We start from the raw sequence: 19,019 nt of genomic DNA on the forward strand, positions 1-19,019 counted from the left end.
AGAGCCAATTTGACTTAAAAACTAAATAAATTCATGATTAGATATGAGAGACATTTCATCTAAGGCAGCATCTTGAATTTCCGTAAAAACAAATCCTTCTGTATCAAAAGAAGAAATCTAAATAAGAGGATCGAGTCCTCAATTTCCAAGTAAAGTGATGTCCCTTGTTCATAATTCAGGACTGAGTTATCTTTCAATTGAATCTCTTGCTCCTTCAATTCCAAAGGTTTATCTGGGGCCAGAGCTACAACTTCTTCGTCTTTATTATCATTTAGAAAGCTACAAACCATGTTGGGTCTACTAGGGGAACCAGTATCATTGATTTGCAGCCACTCCACACCACCTGTGGTTTCTTCTCCTTCCTTCTTTTCTGTCAGAAGAGTTCTTATCAGGCTGAGCGTCTTCATTGTATGGCATTTGTATCTTGTTGTTAAGTGCCGTCAAATCGGTTCAGACCCATGGCAACCCTGTATAGGGTTTCTGAGGAGCTGAAACCTTCAGTCTTGCAGTTCAGACCAACTTTGTAGTCCAACACATTAACCCACAGCACAACTATTTTAGTGTTGCCTTCTACATCCACCTGTTCCTCCACACCTTCCTCAAACATAACACAGGTAGGTCCCAAGACTCTTCTTATTCCCCAGCAAAGACTTAGTTGTCCACTTGCATAATAGGCCTCACAGTGTCAGTGCCCAAAATCTTATACTTGTTTTTACATTTTGAGAGAAAGTCTGAATCAATAATTGCTGACAAATCCACCAGAACCAGCTGTTCTTCCTCTTCCCATTGTTGGCGTCACCGATCCTCGGTAACTACCGCTTCTGTTCCTCCCACTCTAATCCCGCCCTCTCACCGCCTCCAGCTTGAGTCCTGGCCCTGAGTGTATTTATGTTATTTAATTGGTTTTTAATATAAAGAGATATTTTATAAAGTTCACAAATTCCATATTAATTTGTCTCCAAAATTGCCGCCATCTAGTTCCTCTTGATATTTGGCAGAAACTGTTCATGAAGCCCTTCTCTGTCAAACAAGAGCACTGCAAAGCAACATATATGGACCAGGTACCCATGCTTGGGTTCTTTTGAGAGTAGAAGAGAGTGTTGTTAATACTTACCCAGGATTATAGTATGTAAACTGCTCTCTTGGGCAAACCAGTTGATGGCCCTATACTTAGCTGTAATACCTTCTCTGAATTTTGATTGATAGGTTTTCTTATTATTTCTTTGGGGCAGCTCATATTTTTCCATGATGCTACTGTAAGGATTCACATTTAAAAGTTCTCTGTTCAACTGCTCCCCTGCGCTCCCCTGGCCTCCACTCTCCTGGTTTGTTGTTGTTGTTGTCAAGTGCCATCGAGTCGATTCCGACCCATAGCAACCCTTTAATTTTACATGGTTTCCAAGGAGTAGCTGGTGAGCTTGAACTGCCGACCTTGCAGTTCAATCGGCTTTGCAGTCTGGCGCATTAACCCACAGCGCCACACCAGGACTCCCAGATGGTAAAAAAACTATTCATTTTTGCTGTCTTGCCAGGAAACAAAGAACTAAATTTAATACGGAAGGTAAAAGTATTTTTAAGAGTATTTTTGCTTCATTTCTACATACAAAGGGGTTTCAAAAGGTTTTGGAGAATTCCATTACCTTTTAATTACATTTTCCACAACTATTTGAAGTCCCCTCCTATTTCTTACTTTTTTGTTGTTTAAAATGACAGTAATTATGACAAAACCTTGTTGCACACTAGGTAGGCTATATATTAGGAGTAAATTTTGTAGTCCTCAGTGACAAAAATTATTTACTTGTTTGTCGGCTGGATTCTTTAATAGCTACTAACAGAAGTCACCTGTAATTAATTAATAACTTTTCAAAATGAAATGGTAGAAAAATCCTGAGCAAAATTGTTAGTAAACCAGAGTATTATTATTGTAACATCAGACCTGTTTCATAATTTTCTGTACCTTAGTTTCCTTATGTGGCATATGGGTATACTAGTACATAATGAAGCACGTTTATTTTCAATCCATTTTGTTTATACTCAAAATGAACCAAGGCTAAGTCAATCTCAACAGACTAGAGGAGCTGCTGTTTTATTTGAACTGCCAGCCTTGTAATTGAAGAACCCAAAAGACCCCAACTAGAAAAATTCCCTTTTTAAAAGAGTCAGTCTCCCTAAAGAAATTCCTTCCCCATACCCACATCCACCCTAACCACCACTAACTGTTAGACACTACCAGTAACCGTTAGAATACACCCTAACTGTCAAAACCTCTCACGTCAGCAACCTCCCATAGATAAGAGCCAATCAGATTAACCTCCCCTAAATAAGAGCCAATCAGCTTGAAGGATACTCACCCGACTGCCTATAAAAAGGCCTGCGTGCCTGCTTTCAGGGTCTCCATCTGCTTGGATGGTTGACCTACAGCATTCTGTGTTTTTGAGATCAATAAAGGTCTTCTGATGATTTTTCGTGGGGGACATGAAATCAGGCACAACATTTGGGGGGCTGTCTGGGATCGTCCCCCCGAATCCTCTTCCTTTCGTCAAGCGTTTGATCTCCCGGCCGGTAAATTTTTGTTTTTTGTTTTGTGGGTCTTGTTCTTTTTATTTCTGTTTCTGTGATTTGAATCAAACCTGCAGAGGCCCGACGGTCCAGGCAGACGTGCTAGTGGACACGCTCCGCCCAGGGACTGGGTGATACGTTCCGCGGTTCCCCTGTACCTGTTCCTGGTGGGCCAGAAAGGAATGAAGCAGGTCGCTCCTGTAAGCGGAACCTCGTAGAGGACATGCCGCCGTTCTGATCCTTGTGGCTCCTGGCTCCTGTCGTTTTGTCAAAGCCGCCTCGTCTCTTTACTGTCTGTCGAGTGAATGATTGGGTGATTGTGGTCAGAGTGTAACTGAACACAGCCTGCTGTGTCCAGTCTTTGCGGCTCCATGGCATCAGCTACGGAGTCTGATTGGGCCTCCATCTGCGGTTCCACGACACTCTCATATGGCATAACGGTGATTCATCACTTCATTAGCGGTGACCAGGGCTGGGGTTTATATGGCTACACCTTAGCCAAGAGAGAGTTGAAACACCCCACGAGGGGCGTGTCCAGGAAGGCGCCTGAGTGAATATCCCTGTCTATTACCCAACCCTTACCCTATGTTTTCCCCTTCGTCTATGTGTATTATGTCACGCTATATGGAGAAGATGGAATTAATCTTAACTGTGTATTTGGTGTACAGTCAGGTTTTGTGGCTGACAAATTCCTTCAGAACCAGGGAATAGATGAGGAGGATGAGGAAGAAGAGCCAGAAACAACTCTTCACAGTCTCCTTCTGAAGAAATGGATGAAGAGATTTCACTCCCATCCTTAAGATCTATCAGGTTAAAGATGAATGCCTCAGGTTAAAGATGAATGCCTTTTATGATGCCCAGGTAGAGTTTGTTAAAAGCCCTTCTGAGTTTTGGATTAAGTTAAGGAAAAACAATGGTACCTTCAACAAGTTGATGAGGAGAATGTGCAGTTTCTATTCCACCGCCACAAAGCTGGATGGTGTAGTTTTGAAACCTGAACCTGATGACCTTTGCTGTGTCAAGTGGAAAGAAAATGGCTATTATCGGGCCATAGTCACCCGGTTAGATGACAAAAGTGTAGATGTGTTCATGGTTGACCGAGGAAATTCAGAAAATGTAGACTGGTGTGATGTCAGGATGGTGCTTCCTCAGTTTAGGTGATTCCCAATACTGGCTCTGAAATGTTTGGCCTTTGGGGAAAAGTTGGAGCCAGGAAGCCATTTCTTTTTTAAAAAAAGGACTGTGCTCCACAAAGAACTAGTTATCCATATATGTTATTGAGATTCTTGATGAATCCAGGACAGGGGAAGAAAACATCAATAAGGTAATTGCTCAAGCTGGGCATGCTAAGTATCAGGAATTTGAAACCAAGGACAGCATCCCAATAAGTGTCCTTCCCCTGGGGCATGTTTCCAACCATTTTACTACAGAGACTAGCAAAGTATCTCCTATCAAGAAGGTAGACACAGACCAGAAAGCAAAGACAGATGATACAACTACAGAAGTGATGATTGGCACCACAGTTATTACAAATGTTTCAACTAGACTTGTTTTGAAGGACAAAGAAAAAAAAAAAGCATCTGTTTATACTTCACTCTCACAGAAGTTCTTAAAAATTAAGCCAGGCTCTTGTAAAAGTGAGCTAGAAGTTGGAAGTACAGTAGAAGTTAAAGTGTCTTATGTTGAAAATCCCGGCTATATCTGGTGCCAGTTGACTAGGATGGTCCAGGGCTCTAGTTAGTAGAGCAGAATCTGCAGAGCATGTCGAAGTCATATCTGTAGTTCACGGACACAGAGATACGGTATCTGTGGAGAATATCTAAGGTTCAGGCTTTTAGGTGCAGTCTTTATCATTTAATTCAACCAACTGGTCAGAATCCCTTTGTTTGGGATGAAAAGGTAATACAAGCTTTTAGTGAGTTTATAGATAATGCATGGGAAGGGAATCTAGAGTTAAAATGCACGATATTTGCTATGACATCCATACATGATGAAGAACTGTTCCACATTGTGGACTTGCTAACACCTTTTCAGAGTGCATGCCATACTTTGGTAGAAAAGGAACTTGCAAGACCTGTAAAACTTCAGAAGCATCTGCAGCCGTCTGTTCAGCTACATTCCTACTATTATTCTACACATGATGTGAACATTGGGAATGAGCGAGGAATCAGTGTATGTAACCCATGTTGAGGACCCATGAACATTTTATTGTCAACTGGCAAGAAACGTGAACATATTAGAGCAGTTGTCATGTCATGTTACACAATTAAGTCAAGTTTTGCTGAATTCAAAAACATCTCCCTTGATCTGGAGAAATTTGTGCCTTGCAAAATATACTGATGGAAACTGGTACAGGGGGATAGTAATGGAAAAAGAGCCAAATAAAATTTTCTTTGTCGATTTTGGGAATGTTTGTGTAGTAGCAAATGAGGATCTGCTGCCCATACCCAGTGATGCATATGATGTTTTACTTTTGCCCGTTAAGTGTGCATTATCTGATATACCTGATCATATACCAAAAGAAGTAACCATTTGGTTTCAGGAGACTATTTTAGATAAGCCATTAAAGGCGTTGGTTGTAGCAAAAGATCCAGATGGAAGGCTCATTATAGAACTATACGATGGTACTACTCAAATTAATGCTAATATTAATGAGATGTTAGGACTACTTGGTGACAAAGGCAGGGCAAGCAAAAAGGAAGAAGCACTCCTCTCTACAAATGAAATTCTTGAACAAAGTGAAAATATGAAGCTGTTACCTACAAAATATTTAAGAAAGCCAGTAGAGGACAAATTACACAGTATGGAGAAGTTGGAAAAGTCTTGCACGCCTAATGTCAGCTTAGCATGTATAGAACCCAAACTTTTACAAAGTTCAGCAAAGATCAACTTCTTCCCTCAATATCGGCACTCGGTGGGAGATAGGAATAATCCAATGTCTCGGTTACAACTGAAAAGAAAGAAGGAATGTTTAAATCACCTTTGAAGCTCACAAAACTAGAAACCGTTGCTTCTGAGAAAGGAAAACAATGTAATAAAGATTTGCCTCTTAAATTTTCCAAGTTCCCTCAGAAGACTATAATACCTGGCTTGACAACAACTGTTTATGTTTCTCACATAAATAACCTTTCAGACTTACATTCAACTCATGGAAGATGAAGCTGAAATTAACCGTCTTTCAGAGAGATTAGACCGTACTAGATCAAGACCTGAATATTATACAGGTCCACCTTTGCAAAGAGGAGATGTAATATGTGCCATCTGTCCAGATGACAATTTATGGTATAGGGCTGTGGTCAAAGAACAACACCCGAATGATAGTTTCTCTGTACAGTTTATAGATTATGGCAATGTTTCTGTGGTTTGTGCTAACAAAATAGGTAGGCTTGACCTAATTAATGCAATATTACCAGGATTGTGCATTCATTGCTCATTGCATGGACTTTGGATTCCTGGTATTATAAATTGTAAGGAAATGATGTGTTACTTTTCCCATAGGACAAATGAGGATCAAGTACCATTCAGAACAGACAGGCCCAGATTGAGGTAGTGTCTTCTGCTTCTGCCGTGATTATCAAAGCTCTCAAGGAACCACCCAGAGACACAAAGAAGCAGAAAAATATTAAGCACAGTGGAAATATCAGTTTAGATGAGATCATCAGCATTGCCTGTCAGATGAGACACCACTCTTTGGCCAGAGAACTCCCTGGGACTATTAAAGAGATCCTGGGGACTGCCCAGTCAGTGGGCTGCAACGTTGATGGCCGACACCCTCATGACATCATAGATGACATCAATAGTGGTGCTGCGGAATGCCCATCTAGTTTAGAATTGCAAAGAAAAGCCAACACAGTAACTCCGGGCGCCGAGAGAGAGGTAATAGATCCGGAACTTATTTGGAAATTGACTTTACCAAAATTAAACCTGGTATGTATGGATATAAATACCTTTTAGTATCCGTAAGATACCTTCTCAGGCTGGGTCGAATCCTTCCCGACAAAAAGAGAAACTGCCGCTGTAGTAGTAAAAAAGCTGCTTGAAGAAATCATTCCCAGGTACGGACTATCGATTCTCTTAGGGTCGGATAAAGGGCCTGCTTTCATCTCTCAGGTAACCCAAAGAGTAGTACAGACTTTGGGGAGTAATTGGAAATTACATTGTCCATATCATCCCCAAAGCTATGGTCAGGTAGAAAGGATGAATCGGACACTTAAAGAGACCTTAACTAAATTAACCCTAGAGACTGGTGGAGATTAGGTAACCCCTTTAGTCCATGTGCCATGGGCCTCCCTGACCCACGGGCTGTGTGCTGCTGTTGTCACCACTGGAGGAGTCTGTGGCGTCCTTGCAGTGAGATGTAAGCTTGTATTGTTACTGTAGATGATGGCTTATAATGCTCTACCCTACTCACCAAGGGACCAACCGGAAGACGCATGTAACCGCGTAGATTGTAAGGTGAGAGAATCCCTTAAGGGATGGAGTGTTGGGTCAGAAGGGGTTGCAAGCCTGAAAGCGACATTATCGGGGACCCTTTCCTCCCTATGGGGAGTGGACTCAGTGGTTCTGCTGAAAACTGGAAGATACGAAGTCACTGCTCTGCGTGTCATTATAGAGAATGATATCATGTTTGACAAGACGCTTGCTTTGTTCTTTAGTAGTGTATTTGTCATGTGGAACTCCCCACATGAGGGAGATAGCGTGAGAGCTCTGAGACCAGAGACATGGGAAGGGTAGGAGGTGTGTGCCGTCTCCCGTCTCCCACCTGCCTCGAGTGTTCTTTCAGCTGCCTGACCCTGTGAGTCTGCTTGGTGTCCAGCACCTACCATTGCACCCGCCAGCAGAGCCGCGCTTAGAAAGTCCTACTTCTATGCCTGTCCTGGAACCAACAGAACCTGGGCCAATGATTCGGCCCAGAAGGCACTTACTCAAGGGGGGATTGAAGAACCCAAAAGACCCCAACTAGAAAAATTCCCTTTTAAAAGAGTCAGTCTCCCTAAAGAAATTCCTTCCCCATACCCAAATCCACCTTAACCACCACTAACCATTAGAATCTACCAGTAACCGTTAGAATCCACCCCAACTGTCAAAACCTCTCGTCAGCAACCTCCCCTAGATAAGAGCCAATCAGCTTGAAGGATACTCCCCCCGACTGCCTATAAAAAGGCCTGCGTGCCTTCTTTCGGGGTCTCCATCTGCTTGGATGGTTGACCCACAGCATGCTGTGTTTTGAGATCAATAAAGGCTTCTGCTGACTGCATACGCGCGAGAGAGTATTTCGTAAGGGACATGAAATTACAACAGTAATTAGCAGTCCCATTGTTATTGTTAGGTGCCATCGAGTCAGTACCGACTCATCGTGACCCTATGCACAACAGAACGAAACACTGCCTGGACCTGGGCCAACCTCAATTGTTGCCACACTTAAGCCCATTGATGCTACCACTTTGCCAATCCATCTCGCTAGTGGTCTTCCTCTTTTTCTCTGATCACCTTACCAAACATGATATCCTTCTCCAGTGATTGGTGCCTTCTGACAATATGTTTGAAGTATGAGATATGAAGTTTGGCCATCCTGGCCTCCAAGGAGCACTCTGACTGCACTTCTTCCAACACAGATCTGTTCTTTTGGCAGCCTATGGCATTTTTAATATTCTCCAACACCATAACTCAAACGCAGCAATTCCTCTGCAGTCTTCCTTATTCACTGTCCAGCTTTCCCATGTATATGAGGTTATTGAAAATACCATCACTTGCGTCAGGCGTACCTTAGTCCTCAAGATGACATCTTTGCTCTTCAACACTTTAAAAAGGTCTTGTGCAGCAGATTTGCCCAATGTAATAGGTCGTTTGATTTCTTGACTGTTGCTTCCATGAGTGTTGATAGTTGATCCAAGAAGAAATCCTTGACAACTCAGTCTTTTCTCCATTGATAAGAATGTTGTCTGTTGGTCTAGTGGTGAGGATTTTTGTTTTCTTTACATTGAGATACAATCCATATCGAAGGCTGTGTTCTTTGATCTTCATCAGTAAATATTTAGTCCTCTTCACTTTCAGCAAGCAAGGTTATATCACAGGTTGTTAATGAGTCTCCCTCCAATCCTGATGCCACGTTTTTCTTCATATAACCCAGCTTCTTGGATTATTAGTTCCGCATACAGGTTGAGTAAGTATGGTGAAAGAATAAAACCCTGTCACTCATGGTTCTTAATTTTAAACTATTATGTGTTCCCATGTTCTGTTCAAACAACTGCCTCTTGGTCCATGTACAGATTCCTCATGAGCACAATGAAGTGTTCCCGTGCTTATCCTATAACATCACACCAGGACTCCATATTAGGACTATCTACTGTAAAGCCTTTAAACTATTACCTCCCTCAGAGCTGAGTACCCTGCTCTTCCCCTGCCCCTTCACTCTTAGATGTGTTGGTTCTTTTTTAAAAAAATTGTTTATACCATAATTCCTTTAACGTCTTCTCTTTTAAAGTCACTGATTCTGTGGTCGTTTACTTACTAACCTGCTTTATTCCTACCTCTCCTATACTCCTACTGTTTCGGAGTCCTGGTATGACACTGTGGGATAAGCTCTGGACTGCTAACCTAAAGGTCGGTGATTCAAACCCACCAGAGTTCTTCAGAAACCCTATATAGGGTCGCTATGCGTCTGAGTTGACTGAATGGTACTTAACAACAACAACCTACTGTATTAAAATTTTCAATAAGTTTCAGTACCCTGTTCATAAATTATCAAAAATTTCTTAGTTTTTGTTTCCTTTTGAGAAACTAGTGTACTGATTTTTTACCCAATATGGTACTGTGGGTTCAAGCGCTGTACTACAAAGTTGCTTTGAACTATAAGGTCAGTGGTTCAAGCTCACCAACTGCTCCTTGGAAACCCTGTACAGGGTCACTATGGGTTGGAACTGACTCAATGGCACTTAACAACAACAACAATAGGATCGAGTACATTGCAGGGTCAGAAAGTATTAATAATGTTGATGGGTGGATGGATGCTGCATTAATTGGTATTCTATTTATTCTGTAAAAGCGAGTAGAAGCGTTTATCAAAATAAATACATAAATGTTTTAAGAATCTATCCTCTTTACTAAGAAAGAGTATAAAAAGTATGAAGTTTTTTTTCTGTTTGGTTTTGGGTGTTTTTAGATCTAAGAATGACATTTGTTATTACCTAATCTAATGATTATGCGATCAGAAATATGTAAGATTCATAAACTCGGATTTATCCAGGAGAGGAAACATTTTTAAATAATCTAATAGCATTTTAGCACAAGTAGTAAAATAATGAATAATGCATTTGAGTATGCATCTTAAATTGGCATCTGTTAGATTTACTTGATCATTTACCTAATCTGGTATTTAAAATTGTCCACCTAATATCACTGTGAGTCAGAACTGACTCAATAGCACTTAACAACAACCACCTACTATGATATTTTAAAGTCATGATCTACTTTAGAAGGAGCCTTGGTGATGTCATAGTTAAGCATTTAGCTACAATCCAGAAGGTTGGCAATTGAATCCATCCAGTGACTCAATGGAAGAGAGACCTGGCGATCTGCTATATAATGATTACAGCCTAGAAAACTCTCTGAGGACGTTTTCTTCTATCATGTGAGGTCACTGTGAGTCAAAATCAACTCAGTGTCACCTAACAATAATATCTTCTTGGTAAAGTCTCCGGGTAGTATAAATGGTTTATACTTGATGACACTTAACATCAACAACAACAGCAACTAACACAAAGGTGGGCAGTCTGACTCCATCCCGTGCTACCAGAGAAGAAAGCACTGGTGATACGTGTCTGTAAACTTGAACCTCTGTGGAATCATTCCGCTCTGTAACACATGGTGATTTCATGAATTGGAATCAACTTGATGGCAGTGGGTTTGGTTTGGGGTTAGTTGACTTGGAAACACTAATAGCTAACAGTTTTGAGCACTTTTCACATGCCAGTTAGTATTCTAAGAACTTTACATTGAGAAATTTAACACTTCACAACCATTGTTCATTTGATGTTTATAACATCCCATTATTATTCCCATTTTATAGATCAACCACTGCACTATACTGTGTCTCAGGTCATACACACACTTAAAATGAGGTGGGAGGAGTGAGATGGGAGATATTACAGAGTACCGTGTGTAACACATTGATTGTAAAGGAAATTTGTGAAAGCTTCTATTTTCTACATCTTCCACCTCATGAAAAAAGTTTTTAAAAAAACCAACACTAATACAATACCAGTGGAAGTAAATCAGTGCTTCCCCTGTGCTTCAGTCTTTCTAGGAAGAAGTATTTGTCATAACAAAAGGTCTGTCCATAATCTGTCAACATCTTATTTTTTGTCAGCATTACAGACTCTACCTAAAACCAGTTACACTGATCTTATGATATGTTTTTTATTGATATAGTCAACTTTTCTGTAATAACTAAACAAAACAACCTGCAAATGTGTATAAGATATACTCAACTGTATATTTATGAAAAAGTATCACTGGTAGTGATATAAGATAAGCATTGGATTGCTAACAACAGAGTCAGTAGTTCAAACCCACCAGTCACTCCACAGGAAAAAGATGAGACTTTCTGTTCCCATAAAGATTTATAGCCTTGGAAACACTATGCAGAGTTGCTATGAGTCAGAACTGACTCAACAGTACTTAACAACAACAACATATAAGATATTGTTCATGGTACTACTTAATAATTTCCACTGCAACCGTGATATAATGTCATTGTCCGTGATAATTTAAAAGTCCAAGGAACATTCTGCTTTTGCTGGATAGTGACTTAAGTCTGTAATGTTGTCGTTAAGTGCAGTCAAGTCAATTCCAACTCATAGTGACCCTGGGTAGGTTTTAAGGAGCAGTTGATGGGTTTCAATCACCAGCCTTGTGGTTAGCAGTCGAGTGCTTATCCTACAGTGCCACACCAGGACTCCGGGTCTGTAATAGGATAGTGAACTTCTCATTTAATGAGGCTGCTGTGGCATCTGAACTGTAGGACACACACTGCCCAGGAGATAGGCAGATGTTCTTTTGTTTTTATTTCTTATCTAGAAATTATTCTCTATCACTAGCCGACATTGTGTGTAACTATTAGAAATATTGTATAATAAAACTAAACTGGGTTTAAAATTATATTGTTGCTAGAAATTAATCTTCACTATTGAGAAGTGGTTTTTGAATATTTTTTAAGACCACACCCAAACTCCTAAGTAACTCAGTCTCAGTATCTTCTGTTGTTGTTGTGAAGTGCCATCGAGTTGGTTCCAACCCATAGTGACCCTGTATAGGGTTTCCAAGGAGCAGCTGGTGAACTTGAACTGCCGACCTTGCAGTTCAAACAGCTTTGCAGTCTGGTGCATTAACCCACAGCACCACACCAGGACTCCAGTTAAGCTTCTTGAAATTTTGAGATTACAAAATTTGAGAAGGAACCTGTCAAACTGCAGCTATAGAGAATAGGATGATTATAGTCTAGTTCTACAGGGCAAAGAACAGCATTGGAAGTAGAGTTACCGTTTCAAAGATCTGTTTCCATTATCATTTGTTATTTTTATAATTTTTAATAAAATCACATGTTTGGGGGCAATTTAGTATTAAAACGAAGTCCTGGTATAGCGCTATAGCATCGCATATGCACTAGACTGCTAACTGCAAGTGTGGTGGTTCAAACCCAGCAGCTGTTCCTTGGAAATCCTACACAGGGTCGCTATAAGTGTGAACCGACTCAATGGCACAACAGTATTAAAACATTATTCACTATCCACATTTCCTCTTACATTCATTAATGTTTCTAAAATCTTTTTTTTTTTTTTTAATGTTTTTGTTTTTCAAAGTTTTTATGAATTTTCTTGTTGCTGACTCATAGCCGTTTCTAAGGAGCAGCTGGTAGATCGGAACTGTTAACCTTGCAGTGAACAGCTCAATGCTTATCCTACAGTGCCACACCAGAAGTTTTCAGTATCAAGAAAATATAACAACCTAAAAGCTTAATGCTTTCGTAAATTTAATTTGGGCAATGAACGACTTTTTAAAATTATTCTGTAGGGTACATATTTTATTTGTCTTTTGTTTTTGCTTTCTTGGATATTAATTATAGTGTAAAAATGATGTTGGTTAACATTTTTCCTTTAGTTTCCCCAAATAAATTACAATATGATTGTTGTTAGCACAGGAAAAATAAACAAGTAAGTAACCAGAGAATGAAAAGTATGTTTAAAAAGTGATTCATTTATATCAGACTTTTAAAAATATATATTTATTATTTCTCTCCAATTAACATCAAATCATAGTGACAGATGATTGTTTCTTGATCACGTATATTCATAACTGATCATTGATACGTTCTTTCTTTTACACTTTTCTACTTTGAGAGAATGTGCATACTTTGGATCTCAATCTAAGCCGTAGAATTAGGTGTGTTCTCTCCCCTCCCCCTTTTATTTAAATGAATTGGATTCTTACCCTTTATCTTACTGATAACCACAAGGTCAGTGGTTCAAACCCACCACTTGCTCCTTGGAAAACCCTGTACATAGTCGCTGTGAGTTGAAACGGACTCAATGGCTTTTAACAACAATCTTTTATCTTTCTATACTATTGTCAACTTTTCTGAAATTAGAATTTGAAATTATTTCTAAATGGGAATGTACATGTCATTATAATATTTTCTAGAAAAGACCATTTCTTTAAACTATAAAAGAGAAGCATTTCACTAGGTCATCTTTCTTTCACAGGATGTTCTAGCACTACAAGCTTCTCTATTCTTCCTTGTCTCCTAGTAGAAGGTTAGCACATTTGGCAAAAATTCCATACATCAGGTCCACTTATACCCGATTTTTTTTAATCAGTAGGATGGTTAGGGTCAGCTTAGAAGTTTGCCAGATGGTATTATACTAATAATTATTATTACCCTTTTGACCAAAGGATAAGATAACAGGAAATTTCTGGTATACAGATGAAGCTAAATTCTTCCAAGGAGCTCTGGTAGCGTAGTGGTTACAAATCTGGCTGTGAACCTCATCGTCAGCAGTTCGAAACTACCAGCTATTCCGCAGGAGAAAGATGAGGTTTTCTGCTCCTGTAAAGATTTACAGCCTTGGAAACCCTGTACAGGGTCGCTATGAGTCAGAACTAACTCCACGGCACATAAAAACAACAAAAGCTAAATGAAAGTATCTAAAGAAATATCTGAAGTGTATACTGACTGAAGTGTGCATAACATTAGAATTTTTGTCTTTAGTATTTACCTTGTTTTGTCCATTTTAAGTTCCATCTATACCAGACTACATTGTATGTATCACAAACACACAACTTCCTACTCACAGACATTGCAATGATTCACCCAAAAAGATTGGTTAGGTGGCTACAGTGGACTCCTGGTGTGGCTCTGTAAGGTCAGCACTGGACTGCAAACCAAAAGGTCGATGGTTCAAACCCAAAATCTGCTGCTTGGAAATCCTATACAGGGTCGCTATGAGCCAGAACTGACTCTATGGCACTTAGCAACAACAACAACAATGTGTGAAACACTTTCTAGGGACAGGAGATGGAACAGTGGACAAAAGAAAAGCTTCTTATATATATATGTATGTTTCTGTTGTTAAAAGCCCTCGAGTCTGTTCCATCTCATAGTAACCCTATGTAGAGTTCAGTGAACTGAAATTAAAATCAAGACAAGTACAAATGGAAGCTCCCCTTGGATCTTAAGCATAGTGAGTTTTTCATACTTTTAGAAAGTTTCATCTGGTCCTTAAAGTTAATGAACTCTGTTTACTACTTCAATAGATAGATAGATTATAGGCCAATATATATATAAATTCAAAAAGTACTAGAATGATTAATGATAAAATTGCTACACAGCTGAAAGAGAAGATGGTATTGTCCTCATATTTGGTGTGATAATAATGATCATCCATTTATAGGGCATTCAGGAATTAGGATTGACTGTGGCATTTGCTCTATTCTGCTAACTGCTACATCATGGATGGGGAACATTTGTCTGCCAAAATGTATAGCATCATTCATGAACCTTACAAAATCATCAACTTAATAATTTGCATGCTATATTTGGTCAAACTTTTAATTAACTCACCCCTAGTGTGATAGTGTCCTGGTGTGGCACTGTGGGCTCATGCGCTAGACTGTAAAGTCGGTTTGAACTGCAAGGTCAGCAGTTCAAGCTCACCAGCTGCTCCTTGTAAACCCTATACAGAGTCACTATGGGTCGGAACCAACTCGAGGGCACTTCACAACAACAGCGTAATGGCTGACATTGTGTTTGCTTTGGTAGGGCCAGGCCAAACAACTTCACGGGCCTTATCAGGTCAGACGTTCCCCACCCTGCTCTAGATATTTGAGGGGTATTTTTATCCTTCAGAGTATCAGGGGATCTTGTTGTGTGTTTTGTTTTGTTTTTTTGACACATATTGCACTTTTAATTCTTGTGGATTGACACGTCAACCAATGATTTGGGAGGGGTTCACTCTAATAACACCTCTTTTGAGACTTGGATTTTACTTCTTTATTGTTAAAAAGTTAAACTATTTCTGACTTGCATTTTATTTTGACAGTGAAACAGACAAAAGATTCTAATGAGGTGCTACACTAGTCTTATTTTGGAATAGTAATCCAATTATATAAATATCGTCTTTCCAATACGTCAACTTTTTATTACTTTAAAAATAATACTAACAACTTTTATTGAGTACTGAGTATATGCCAGGCCCTTTTATATACATTATTTATAATCCTTAAACAGCTTTTCATGGTGAGTGTTAATATAATGATAATAAAATTTAAGTTTAATAAGGTTGACTTGTTCCAGGTCCAACAGAAAATATATAGAAAATCTCTTTCCCTTGTACCTTACTTCCTCTACTAAACATACTCTATGTATAGCTTAAGATTTAATTTAGGCTGTAAAAAATTTTAAAGGACTGTAATATGTCACAGTACACTTTTTTAAAAAACAAATTACAACAGAGCTACTTTAAAAATTGTATGTGGCTTAGAAATTTTGAATTATAGGTACTTAATTGCAGATGTTAATTGCCAGCAAATAATTATTTCAGTATTCCTTATTGAAGACATGCATTTTAAGTTTTAAACATACTGATGCTATTTTGAAAAGGTTGGGTTTTTCTAAGAACTTTCACCACATTTTTTTTAACACCATGAATTAATAAGCTTCATAATTAAGGCAGCTGCTTCACACCTCTATTGTTAACTGGTGACATTACATCTGTCTTGCTCTATTGATGCCCTCCTCCTAGTTATTGAAACATTTAGCAGTTTTGGCAACAGGGATTACATGGCATGGAGTAAGTAGTCTAATTAGATATAAGTGAAAATCCTGAGGGAAAATGACATTTAAAAAGTAATTTGAAGAATCCCTTAATGATGTTGGCACTGAAAGCTTAAGTCTAGAATAGAAAATGCCCGTCGTCATGGCAAACCAGCACCGTGATCTGGTATGTTCAGTGGACTTTTCAAAGTTACTCTATTTTACAACAGTAGTAGAAATGAAAAGCTTTCAAAGTTAGGGCAAATTTATTTACTTAAACAGAGCTTTAAGAGTATGCTTTGTGGAATATTAATAGCTTTGAAAAAAAGCAAAATATGCTCCAAATGTGATCTGTTTCTAGCATTTTCAGTAAAATTTTAAATAATCATACAGAGTTGTTATGATTTTTGTGACCACACAGAAACATGAGATTATATTTATATGTCAAATATCCCATTTTAAAAGTTATGAAACTCTTGTTTTTCTACAAAACCCTGGGGATTGACTAAATGTATGGGTTTCATATGTCAGTGTAAAATAGAACGATTCCAAATTTAAAAGAGCAGCATAGAAATACTCTTTTTTATAATAAGTTTCCAGGTATGTACTACTTTCTTTAAAAGCACATTGATTTTTTTTTTTTTTTTTGTCTGTATACGGAATGTTTTCCATAATGGAGTATATTAAATGCATTGATTTTGCACAATTTTAGGTACAACTACAAATCTTTTGCTAGAAAATTATAGAACAACTTTCCTGAAGAATATGAGGTTTGAAAAATAAGCAAGGATTTTAAAAAAGAGAGGGAGAGAAATTGAAAATGTGAATAAATAAAAAAAACAAGCCAGATATGAATAGTATTGCTAGAGGACCCAGCATGTAAAATTAAAGAGTTCATTAAAAGAAAAATTAGAGGAAGGAAAGGTTAACTGGGTAACAGTGAACACCACCAACCTCATGGCCTTCCATTTCCAAATAACCTCCTGCCAGTCACAGGATCCCATCTGCTACTCTTTATTATCTTCCTAGTGGGGAAACCTAATGGGACATCTTCCAGGGTTTGTGAGAAGAGCTTCCTCAGCCCATAGGCTGGGGAGCTGCTGGGCATCTTTTGGAAAGGCACAGATGGCAAATGTCTAGGAACAAAAAAGATCTTTCTACTTCTCTTAGTCTCTTTCCTGTGAGACTTTCCATGTTCTCCAGTATTTCATAGCCTCTCCCAGTTTTGTCTGTACTTACAAACTTCTCTCAGCACAGAAAAAAAAAGAAATAATTTTTTGGAAAAGGCTTTAATATCAAATTTGTCTATTATTGTCATTTAGTAGATTACTCTAAAGATACTTAACCTCATTTTGTTCCAATGAGGATAAAATGTATTTGTGATTTTGCCTAGGATGACACAATTAGTATGGAAAAAAATAAGATAAAAACTCAGATCTCATCAAAACAGGCAAAGTTGGAATTAGAACTTTTAGGTCCCAGCAGTCTTTTAAATGCCCTTTACCTCTTTCCTTTGCTGATTCATATTTTTGTCTTTTTAAATCTTGATTTTGCCTTTTCATTTAAACTAATCAAACAAGGTACTTATAAAAAGGATGTGTCCTTAACCTTCCCAACCCAAGCTGTCAGTAAAAAATACTTCGAGCTTGTCTGCGTGTATTGTTACTTGTTTAGTGTTATTAATACACAGCACTTGGAAAAATATCAAAGAAAAATAAGACAGAATAATATTTTTAAGGAGATCTGTACTAGAACTGAAAGAACCTCACAGAAACAAAGGACTAAGGTTGTGCTAAATACATCTGGGTCAGCTGTTGCTGTTAAGATAGCTTTACCTATGTATGATGAATTTTTATTCTTTATAGCATTCAACCAAAATAATTGCAGATACTAATGTTAAGTGCCGTGGAGTTGGTTCCAACTCATAGCGACCCTGTTTAGGGTTTCCAAAGAGCAGTTGGTGAGTTTGAACTGCCGATCTTGCGGTTCAAACTGACCTTAAGGTCTAATGCTTATCCTAAAGCAGTACATCAGGACTGATATCATAACTGTTTATAATTGTCATTATTTGAAATTACCTTGCTGGAAAGAAAATTTCTTCCCTAAATTCTAATCTTTTTCACTCTGATTTGGATAAATAGAACAAAATAAGTAGAAATTTCAATATTGGGCAAAACATTTTAAATATAATTTTATTATGCTAGAAATTGCTACTTTAAATGTTTCTTGCTTTGTCCCAGTAACGTACTCTAAAATTATTAGTTTTCCATTGATCCAGCAGGTGGAGCAGTTTGGAAATCAATTTTCATTCCTTCTTTAATTTGTGATGGTGATCAGAACTGCTTCAAAAGATTTATGGTTCCTATACTGAATATCTTCCCAATACAGACAATGCCAAAATATTGTTTAAACTAAAAAAACAAACAAACAAACAAACAAAAAACACCAATTTGGCTTTTAACGTCATAAAGCCAAAATATTGTTTAAACTAAAAAAATACACCAATTTGGCTTTTAACCTCATAAAGCCAAAATATTGTTTAAACTAAAAAAATACACCAATTTGGCTTTTAACCTCATAAAACCAACAGAATGATAAAGGATGTGTTCATGCCCAATACTTGACGCCAGCTAAAAGTGCTTTCATAACATTTTTGTGTAGCAGAGCAGAAAACAAACTTAACAGACATCCTTTTCTACCCTGCAATTGGAGTAAGCAGAATTCTGCAATATTTCTTTAGTTTGGAAGAATGGAATTTTAAAGGGAAAGAACAATCATAAAAATACACCTTAGTGCTGAGAGACTAGATGCCTTTTAGGGTAACTAACATGTCAGGCCTTTTCTTTACTTAACCGTTTAGATAAATACAATAGAAATACTGTGCACTAACAAAAGGATAAACTGCTCATAGTTTTGGTTGAATTTTTAAAATTCTTGATTATAAAGTACATCACAATATATGCTAAAAGCAAGTTGGCATGTTTAGCCATCTCCTTGTTTTCTGGATTTTTTTTTTTTTTTTTTAACGTATGGTACTACTTGCATAAGGTTTTTTTTTTTTTAAATGAGAACAGTGCGATTTTATTTCCTTAGTTATTGTGGACTATATTTCCTTTATTTTATTAAATAATTTCGCCCTCATCTCATTACT

At 38.1% G+C, this 19,019-nt stretch overlaps 1 protein-coding gene and 2 pseudogenes across 1 annotated transcript in view; 2 read left to right on the plus strand and 1 right to left on the minus strand.

Annotated features, from left to right (window-relative positions):
• ASCC3 (activating signal cointegrator 1 complex subunit 3) overlaps positions 1-19,019 on the plus strand; it is a 476,917-nt gene that overhangs the window by 357,284 nt on the left and 100,614 nt on the right. The gene's annotated exons all lie outside the window — the stretch shown is intronic.
• LOC102836339 lies at positions 22-2,784 on the minus strand (annotated as a pseudogene).
• Positions 3,156-4,300, plus strand: LOC102836717 (annotated as a pseudogene).

The sequence above is a fragment of the Chrysochloris asiatica genome, unplaced genomic scaffold, assembly GCF_000296735.1.
Source record: "Chrysochloris asiatica unplaced genomic scaffold, ChrAsi1.0 scaffold00084, whole genome shotgun sequence".
In the NCBI taxonomy this organism is placed as follows: domain Eukaryota; kingdom Metazoa; phylum Chordata; class Mammalia; order Afrosoricida; family Chrysochloridae; genus Chrysochloris; species Chrysochloris asiatica.